This window comes from Fukomys damarensis, unplaced genomic scaffold, assembly GCF_012274545.1.
Source record: "Fukomys damarensis isolate Sample0158 unplaced genomic scaffold, DMR_v1.0_HiC HiC_scaffold_9, whole genome shotgun sequence".
NCBI lineage: Eukaryota > Metazoa > Chordata > Mammalia > Rodentia > Bathyergidae > Fukomys > Fukomys damarensis.
Window position 1 is genome coordinate 36199512 of NW_022900921.1, and position 10857 is coordinate 36210368.

Here is a 10857-nt window from a genome sequence, read left to right on the forward strand (position 1 = left end):
TCACTTTCAGAAAACTTTTTCTGGAGCAGAAAAACGAGAATAAATTCATGCTTGTCTTAACAACATACCAGCTACCTTTACTTCTTTGCTTAGATAACCACCTCCATCTTCCCACCAGTAAGATATTAAAAATAAAGGGCAATAAAGATTAAATGTTTGTGTTACACATAAGGACTAATAGTTGCCTCTCAGCACTTTTCCAAACTGTACTCGAGTTTGCAGATTTGAAGAGGGTTACTGCGGAAGCAAAGAAACATGGAGTTACACTAAAAAGTTTGATTGGCACAGACGTTCCTTGAGGCTGGAGCACAGAGGTGGCACCACTGTCCATCTCCTTCTGATGGACCTTTCTAACCTGAGCACTGGTTTTATGGAGTTAGAAGTTCATCCAGTGCATTTGCATATCACACTGAAAATATTCATAATGGGGTAAAATTGAGAGTACTGCCTTCTTCCTATTTCTTTTCCTAGAATTACCCCCTTTGTGCTAATTTTCTCCCTGATCGTTTCCAGTTTCTGAGCCCCTTGCCTCTCAACTGGGTGTCAATTAATCACTAATAACCAAGGTGCCAGTTATTAAAGACTTACATTTTCCCTCCTAAGTTAGTAACACATCAAAAAGAAAAGAGAATCATCTTGGCAAACTAAAACGATTAAGGTACGTAGCTAACATTTTTCCAAAAATATGACATGGACATTGTATCTCTTCTCAGTTGTGCCTCACATATTATTTCCAGTTCCACTTGTTCTTATGAAGTAGTAGAAGCTAAAAACACAAACTGGAAAGTCTCTTTGTTTGAGGAGCCACCTGTCCACTGATGTCTGAGAAACACGGCAGTTAATTCAAACACATCACAAAGCAAAGCCATAGGGAATCTAGAAGAAATGAATAAGGCATCATGATCACCACAAAACTCTGTGTTCTTCTGCGTATTCACTGGCAGCTTATACAAAAGTATAGAGCCAGTCTAAACATTGCATAATTCTCTGTGTCATGTAATCCTCGCTGTATCATTTTATAGGAATTGTCATAATCATAGAAATAATGAATATAATAAAATATTGTAGTTAGTATTTTTAAGTGTACCTCAAAACCACTTTGCAGTTTAACAAAAATAAAGTTAAACAGACAAAAACAATTTACAGTAAGATTTTGAGGAACAGGAATACTTCATGAGGTGTAGAAATCCATCATTTGCCAAAATTAAAACCCATTATTTGCCAATATTAATTTATATTATATTTAAATATAGCCAACTTTAAAAAGTGCAAATAGAACAAAAATCAAGCTAGATATTGAAACAGTGATTCAGTCCAAGTACATTGCTCTAAGCTTTAGATCTCTAAACCTTTGCAAGGTCTCTGAGATACTCTCTCAAGAAGTTCATGTAGAAAAGGATTTACAAATGCTGCAAATGTCTGTTTTCTTTAAGCTACATGGAACTGGACAGATCAAATGTTCTTCCTGAACAGTAATCCCTTTGATAATGAATGACATGAGAACACTTATGGTTACAGAAACATCAGTTTCCCCTCAGGCTGTGAACTCTAAGCAGCAGATAAAGTGGAAAGAGAAGATGGAGATACAGGTGATAGGGCTAGCAGTGATGGTGTGAGGCTTATTCACATTTAGTGTGCTATAGAAATCTAGGAAATATGAAGAGTCAAGGGAGTGGACTGTAAACATAAAGGTGCAGTCTTCAGGTAGACCTACACAGAAATTTAGCTCCAAAAAAGACAATGATTTCATAATTTCATTCCTTGACAGTTAAATGTATAGCTTTCATGTCAAGTTATTGAAAAATAAGTGTAAAATGCAGTCCTTCCAAATAAACACAACCATGTCTTTCATTGCCATTCAATCAAGTTAAAAATGAAACATGATTATTTGGATAGATTTTAGTTCTTTGACAGCTAAATGCATTTATAACATTGTCGATAAAGGAAAAGTTACATATTTCAATTTACTAAAACAAGAGGTAAATCTCCTGCCATCTTTGAAAGTTCAGAACTATAATTTTTCTGTCCTGAACCACTGATGGTTCACACCTATTATGTTAAGTTAAAAATAAAATAATTACTTTTAAAAATTATACAAACATCAAAAACATTTTGAAAAGTAATAGTCTTCTAATGATAATTGCTGCATGTGTATGAATTGCTAAATTATATGTATAGATAAATAATTTTAAAAGTGTGTAGCTACTAGTCCTGTCTTTTCTAGTTTAGCCTCTCTTTGATGGCTATAAAAATATACCAGTATTCTCTACGGATACTTGCCTTCAACTTTTAGTATTTCTCTACCTATTTTACGTATGGATTTCCTTGTGATTATTTTACTTTTTAAACAGAAATTAAATTGTGATACACATATTGTGAGACAACTCTTGCTTTACCTTGAAAGGCTATGTTCATATAATGGAATTAACTATGCAGAACATACCACATTGGTGTTGGGTATTTAACCATAACTCTATGGAGAGGTATTTGGGTAGATTATCTTTTCTTATTATTATAACCAATGCTGCAATTAAAGTTTGTCCATACATTTCATTCCATACTAACATCCGTATGTGCATGCAAAAGCACATGCACATATAAAAACACATTCAGTTTTCTTTAGAAGAAGCTCCCAGACATGGCATTGCAGGTTCAAAACATTTACACATTTCAGATTTTCTATCCACTTACCTTGCAAAAAAAAAAAAAATAACAATTTACAGTGCTACAAAGAGCAGGTGTGAGTGCTTCTGTCATTCACATTTCTCTTTGAACTCCCTGTAGAATTTATTATAGTTCTTGACATATCATGAGCATACCACATTTGCTTGGATAAATGAAAAAAAGTATCAAAGTCCAAATAAGAAGTAGCTTATTTAAGCAGTCATCAAATATCCAAGATTACATAGAGATATATTTATATATGACTTCAGACTCATCAAGCATCCCAAATGCACCTATTATGATATTTATGACATCAAATTTTCTATGGCACAATAAGTTGTGATTGTTTAATTAAATAAAATTTGTGATGTTTGAGCACAGAGAACAGAGCCATGAAGCCCTTTTTGACATTTCGAAAATATATACCTACATTTAAAATTTTTAAGATAAATGTAGCATTTCTATAATGTTTGACACCAAAAATAGAATTATTGTGACTAAATTTTGAATTGTAAGCTTTCTCTTCAAACTAGTGAACTGGCTTCTTTGATTAAAAAAGTGTTCCTTAAAAGCAAGTTTTATTTAGATTTTTAACAGCTGGAGGTCAAAGGATTGTAAATGTTTCAGTTATTATTTTGCAGTAGTAGTAACTTGGACTTTAGGAGAACTAAAATGACTTGCAATTGTAACCAACAGTAACCTTTACTTTATGCATGGAGTATTCTTTTGAATAGAAAATTCTTTTCAATAAACTTTCACTAAGAAAAAGATAAAATTATATGTTAATCTATATTTTAATTACACAGAGGAAGAAAGTCTACTTGTTAGGAAAACTGCTTAAGAATAGAATATACTTTACAGAATAATTGATGGATTCTTAGCAAATAGTATTTGTATTGCTCGAATTTCTTTACAATTATAATGCATTTCAAGATTTTGTTTGACACACGTGAATAGCATCAAATTATTAAATTAAAATTTTGAGTGCAGTAGTCAGTGAAACCAGCACAATGGTGTCAACCCTGTTCATTCATTTGGACTACAAGACAAGACAAGGAAGTTTTCAGAAACTAACAGCCAAGATCACACTGAGCAAGAGAGTAAGCAAGGAAGTGACTTAAATGCAAGTAAATATTGGGGAGGCAGAGGTCATGAAGACTCAAGACAGATAAGTGGTAGAAATGTCATAGATAGATGGGAAAGGAACTAACATGTATTGATTTTTCAAGATATACCAGGCACTGTGGCAATGTGTTTTCAGACAGCTCTCATTTCTCTTAATCCACCCAAAAGCCTCTTCCAGTCATTTATACTGCTATTTATAGAAAAGGAAGCTTGCTTCAGAGGACCTAGGAGGCTTTCCCAAGGGTCACTTCACAGATAAAAGTCAAGGTTAGAGCAACAAAGAGGACGTTCTCTGAACTGCCCCATGCCATACCGCAGGACCGATACCTAAGTCAGAACTGTCTTAAAGCAAAAGAGAACTTGTCCCCAGAGCAACCTTCTGAAACTCTCGCTGGCTGTATGATTAGACAGTAGTAAGTGGTTTTCTAATATGGGCTTTAGTTGAGTGTTTCAGTTTCTCTCAGTAACATTCCAGGACCACATCCATCTATATGATCTGGATTTTATTTAAAATTCAGGAATCCAGAGAAAACCACTGAGTTCTGTTAAAGCAGAGTCTTATAGGGTTAGAAGTCAGAGTTTAATGGCTACAGAGATTTAAACATGGTGGTGTTTTAGAAATCATTATTTAAAGGCTTAAAACTTAGCACTCCATTTATTCAGAAAAACATCTGAATTGAAATTGAGAAGCTATTCAGTTTTCTATTTCTTAACATGATTAAAACTAATCATCAAATGAACAAAATTAAGAAATAAGTAAAAGTAGGAGAAAACAAATACATATTACAACTCAACCTCAAAAATTATCAAATAACAAATGGTAGAATTACTAAATACTAATAGCAGAAGTGTCCATTACACTAAGGAAATTAAAAGGATTAGAATGACAAACTATTCTATCTTAAAGCAAATGAGTTATCAAACCTTAAGAACAAGAAAGGATGGAAGCAGTTAGAAGAGAGTTTTCTAACATACAAGTTCACCTAGTGTTTTTAGACAAATTAGAACACAGGCCATGAATCAAGTTTCATTTTTAATTTGACTACCAATGACTCTTTCTCTCTGAATGAATTTGCAGGATACCATATAGGAAAATAACAAAGGCAAGGGCCAAAATACATTAGATTTAATCAGAAATACTATGTGACAAAAAGGAGGATTATTTCAAGACCAATAAGTTTTAGTACTCACAATGATGTCTATGAAGGTCAAAAGGATATGTTTAATCAGAACATTTCTTTTAATTTAGAAATGCTATTTCATTACTTGGTGTGTGTGTTTTGTCATTTCAAGTAATAAATATGCCCACAATAATTTTCACCTCACCCCCAATTATATTGGTACTTAAAATTTCTCAGGTATAATATTCAAATAAAAAGACAATTGTGACCCATGAATAAATATGTGGATAAACTATACTGTTATTCAAGTGAATGTAGTTAATATTTACCTGGTTTTATATACAAGAGCACTATTTAAATTATTTTTATGACTTATCTAACTACATCACAGTTCTGTATGATATAAGCACTATAAATATATCCACTTTACAAATAAGAAGATCAGGGCCTAGAAAATACAGGAAATTTGCCCAAATTATACAGTCTATAAGTAGTGCAGCCAGGATCTGATGCCAAGAAATTGGCTCTGAGGCTCAAAACTGAACAATTGTACTATACTAACAGCAGCAAAGCACAAATATGAGTATATCTTGTATATACCCAATTTCAAATTATACTACAAAGCCATAGTAACAAAATAGCATAGTACTGGAAAAAAAACAATATATGTATATCAATGCAACAGAGCAGAGGACACAGAGACAAACCTATGCAGATATAGCAATCTGATTATGGGCAAAGGAATCATATGTTTGAGAAGACAATCTTTTTAACAAATGGTGCTGGGGAACCTGGATATCTACTTGTAAAAGACTAAAACTAGTACCCTACTTCTCACTCTGTAGAAAAACTAATTCAAAAGGGATCAAAGACTAGGTATAAGACCTAAAACTCAAAAATTGTTAAAAGAAAATGTAAAGGAAGCACTGCAAGGTATAGGCTTAGGCAAAGAGTTGCTAAATATGACTTCAACGGCACAGGAAATAATAAGAATAAACCAATGGGTCTACATCAAATTAACCTTTATCCACACAGTAAAAACAACCAACAGAGTGAAGAGACAGCCCTGTGAGAAAATTTTGCCAGCTATTTTTCCGGCAGAGGATTAACCGATATAAAGACCTCAAAAAGCTTAAAATTAAAAACATCAAATAGCTCGATCAATAAATGGTTAAATATGAAAAAATGTTCAAAATCTGTAACCATTAGGGAAATGTAAATCAAAGCTGCACTGAGATTCTATCTCACCCCATTCTGAACAGCTGTCATCAAGAACACAAGCTTCATTACATCCTGGTGAAGATATAGGGAAAAAGGAACCCTCCTACCTTGTCAGTGGGAATGGAAAGTACAACCGCTATGGACATTAGTGCAGAGGTTCACAAAAAAAGCAAAACTAGAGCTATAATTCAATCTACCTGTAACGTTCTTTGGTATATACCCAAAGGGATTTCAGCATACAATAGGGATGCCCAAAGAGTTATGTGTGTCTTGTAGCAAGATATGGAGCCAAGACATGGAGCCACCTAGACGCCCATCAACAGATGAATGGACAGAGAAAATGTGCTATATACATACTGGAGTATTATTCAGTCATAAAAAAAAATGGAATGTTGTCAGGCTTTAAGAGTCAGAAAGATAAATATTGTATGTTCTTCCTAATATGTGAAATCTAAAAAATGTGATAGGAAAGTAGAAAGGAAACTATTATTAGACAAGATAAAAAGTACTAGGGGAAGTGGAGGAGGTCTAAAGGCAGGTAATAAAGTTTGAATATGAAAAAGATATATCATATACACTAATACCCCATCTCTCAAATGTGAAAATAATGTGGAGGGCAAAAAAATGGAGTAAGGCAATCATGTGGGGAAAATGGTTAAAATACGTTGTGTGTATGTACAAATCTTCCAGAGTAAAACCCATTAATTTGTACAACCAATATGTACTAATATAAATGTGGGGGAAATGATTCTTAATTTGTTTGCAAGAGTAAAAGAAAAATTCAAGTGGTTGACTCTAGCCTAATTAACATGCAATTCTTTGAAAACAGAAAATTTGTATATATTTTTTATTTTGGTTTGTTTTTGTTTTTGTTTCTATTTTGTTTTGTTTTTGAGATAAGATCTCACTCTGTAGTTCATGCTGGAGTTGAACTCACATTTCTCCTACCTCAACCTCCCATGTTGGGATTACAGGCGTGTGCCACCACTCCTGGCTGTATATGGTTTTAGAATAAGATATATTGGTTTCAAACCCAAGCTTAGTCACTAAATATTGATGTGATCTTGGCCACATCATTTCACTGCACCAATACTTATTATTTTAACCATATCCTTTAAGAAGGTAAATTAATTATTCCCCAACTGTTCTATGTGGTCAGGTTATCTCAGAATCCTATGACTTGTCTGTTAAAAATTACAGATTTTTAAGACTTAGCCCAAATAAGTTGAGTAAAAGTCATCATGATGGCAGGGCTCAGAATTCTAAATAAGTTCTCCGGTTGAGTTTGTCAGCAGTGAACTTCGTGACTCTTGGAGTACACAATGTAAGCACATCAGAGACATATTTTCAAGGTAAAGATCAATGGCAGCTTCTCCCATAATTAAATAAAAGGCCAATGATTAAATTATATAAAAATACAACTGGCAATCCTTAATAAAGAACCTATATATTATTGTGATGATATAAAAATGAAAGAACTTTGAAGGCTATTAGGCATTTACCTTTAATTAAGCATAGATCCACCATTTAAGTTCTACACTTGGAAGAGTGTTTCTTTCCATCACTCTCTTTCTCCAAAAATGCAAGAGATGCTTATAATCACAAGCAGATTCTCACATAGTTACAATCTCATATAAACATTAAACTCTGCTATTGCAAGCTTTAGGGAATATTGCTTGAAAAGTGCCCTAAGTAATAAAGTAATTTTTTCAAACTATAATTCATCTGCCTCGATTAAACAGTGAACTTAAAAGAGCACCATGAGATTTTTCAGGGCGTACCTTAATCTACTGAAAGGAAAAATTTCTAAGATTCTCTTTTGTCTCATAAAAGTAATTTCTCCACTATTTTTAACTCTAACAATATATTGGACAAATGACATTATCTACAGCTAAGACAGAATAAAGTGAATTTCTGTATATCATCTAGAAATAATATTTCTAATTAAAATGCCTTCATGAATTAACACTCATAAATAAATACTGTTTGATCATTTTGCTAAAAGGATTAACTGAAAATATTTAAATATACAACTCAACAACAAACAACCCAACTAAAAGTGAGTAAGTTACTGGAATATATATTTCTCCAAAGAAGATACACAAACATATGAAGACACGTTCAACATCATGAATTACTAGGGATGTACAAGTCAAATCCACAGCATGATACGACACATCATAATCCTTAGAATGCTACCATCAAAGAAGTAGAAAATACCAAGCCATGATTCAGAAGGAGAGAAAGCAAAACCCTATGTGCTGTTGGTGAGGATACAAAATTGTGTAGCTGTTATAAAAAACACTATGGAACTTCCTCCTAAAATTAAAAATTGAATTACATTATGATGACCATTTCACTCTAGGATTTGTTGACAAAATTATTGAAACAAGGACTCAGATATTTGTATACCTATATTCACAGCACTATTATCTTCAATATTCAAAATAGCCAAATGTCTAAGCAACTCAAGTGTCCATTGATGAATGTATAAGTAAACTGGGGTATATACATAAAACAGATTATTATTCAACTTTAAAAAGAGAGAAAGTTCTGAAACATGCTACAACATGGAAAGTTCAGAATAAGTGAAAGAAACCAGTCCAAAAGACAAATACTGTACAATTTCACTTACATGAGGTACCTAGAATAAATTCATAGAAATAAAAAGTAGAATGATATTTGGTAGGGCATAGCAAATAGCTCAGAAATGGAGTTATTGTTCAATAGGTAGAGTTTCTGCTTTACAAGGTGGAAAATGTTCTGTGGATGGATAGAAAATGGTGTCACTACTAGCACAATAGAAATGACCTGTGGCTAAAGGTGATAATTATAATTTTAGACTCTGAAGTTAATGTTTCAAATAAGATACTTTACTTTTTTAAAACATTGTGAGCCCCACTTCCCCTTTAGCCATTTTCTTCCTATTTCACGCTACCAATTATATCATTTGAATCTTATTTACACTTTTAGTTTTAAAGGGGAAGTGGGAAGGGGAGGAGAAAGGAAATAAAGGAAAAGGAAAATGTGAAAAAAGGAAAAAATGGAAACAAAGTCTTTATAAATAGGGAAGGGTGAAGGGGGCGAAGGGAGGGCAGGGGTATGGGGAAAAAATAAGAACCAAGATATATCATGTAAAGCTACAAGATCCCATTGATAATGTAACTGTATTTTTTGCTTTAAATATACCAATAAACGTAATGGGGGAAACATTATGAGCCCCATGAATATAATAAGAACTGTACATTATGGTTTTGTAACTCCAGCTGCCTAAACGGGATACAACATTTACTTCCTTGAGTAAAGGTTAAGTGACCTACAAAATGATCATTTTTGAATAAAGTTCATTTTTCTGCCCTTAGATGAAAGTGTGGTAGGGTTTGAGTTCTATCAGCTACATGATTTGAATTTTAATATTCACATGTAATAAAAAAGTAAAGGAACTAACATCTTTGGGCCAAATATACAGGAAACTGGTATATATAAGGGACCCCCATACAGAAATAAATTGTTCTTGTCAGAGAGTAGAAAAAAGAAAATGGTCTAGAAATATAAGGAAGGTGGCTGGAGGAATGTCAGAGACTTTTAAATCACAATAAAAAACTGATAACAAGTTTAATACCTCCTGTGATGATTTAAATAATTGATTTTAAACTGATTAGAGTGACCTAAATAATTTTGCATAAAAATTCTCAATGGAGAAGTTAAGATAAAATGGTTTCTTAGAAAATCATTAAGTTTTACAAAACATTTTTAACCCTAAAAAGATCAATCTTATATAAGTAATAAAAATATAAATGTGAACAATGTTAGGTGGAATGGAAAAACAGGAGAAAACAAACTGATGCCTTGATAATACATATGAAATTTTAAAATTGTAATTATAGTTTGATTTATGTTTAATTAAATCTACATTTTACTTTAAAATAATTAAATTTCAGTAAAGCAACAAAACCTAATTTTGAACAGATCAATCAGGCTCTAGAAAAATTCAAAACAGAAATAATTTCCCAGATAACCACAGAGATAGTGAGCAAAATGGAAGTCGTGATTCGAGACACTAGAGCAGAAACTGACAAAAAAATAGATGAGCTCAGGACCATGATAGAAGCCATGAAGGCCCAGCATAAGAAAGAAATGGAAAAAATAAATGCCCAACACAGGAAAGAAATGCAATCCATAAAACAGATTCAAACAGAGACCCAGGAGATTAAACACTCTATTGAAAGTGCATGCAACAGAATAAAAGAATACCAAGATAGGCTCTCAGATATAGAAGATAAGATTGCAGTCAGTGACCATGAAAAGAGAGGTCTCTTATAAACAGTAAGAGATAATGAGAAATCAATTCAACAATTCCTAGATGATGCAAAGAAGAATAACATAAGGCTGATAGGAATACATGAAGTAGCAGGAGAAAATACAAATGACTTTAAAAAGCTGTTTGCAGAATTAATGACAGAAAACTTCCCACACAGAGGGGAAGAATTTGACATTCAGATAACTGAGGCATATAGGACCCCAACTAGCTACAATCAAAAAAATCTACACCTAGACATATAATAATCAAGATCCCAGGAACCCAACAGAAGAATAAAATACTACAAGTGGTAAGAGAAAAGAAACAAATCACATACAAAGGAAAGCCCATCAGAATCTCAGCAGACTTTTCAACACAAACCCTTGGGGCAAGGAGAGCCTGGAATGAGATATTTCAAGTACTAAA

General features: G+C 32.9%; 1 long non-coding RNA gene across 1 annotated transcript in view; it reads right to left on the reverse strand.

Annotated features, from left to right (window-relative positions):
• Window positions 1–55: 55 nt before the first annotated feature.
• LOC104872051 overlaps window positions 56–10857 on the reverse strand; it is a 28809-nt gene continuing 18007 nt past the window's right edge. The window contains exon 4 of the long non-coding RNA XR_783032.2: window positions 56–876. This is a non-coding gene — a long non-coding RNA (uncharacterized LOC104872051). The remainder of the gene's footprint in view (window positions 877–10857) is intronic.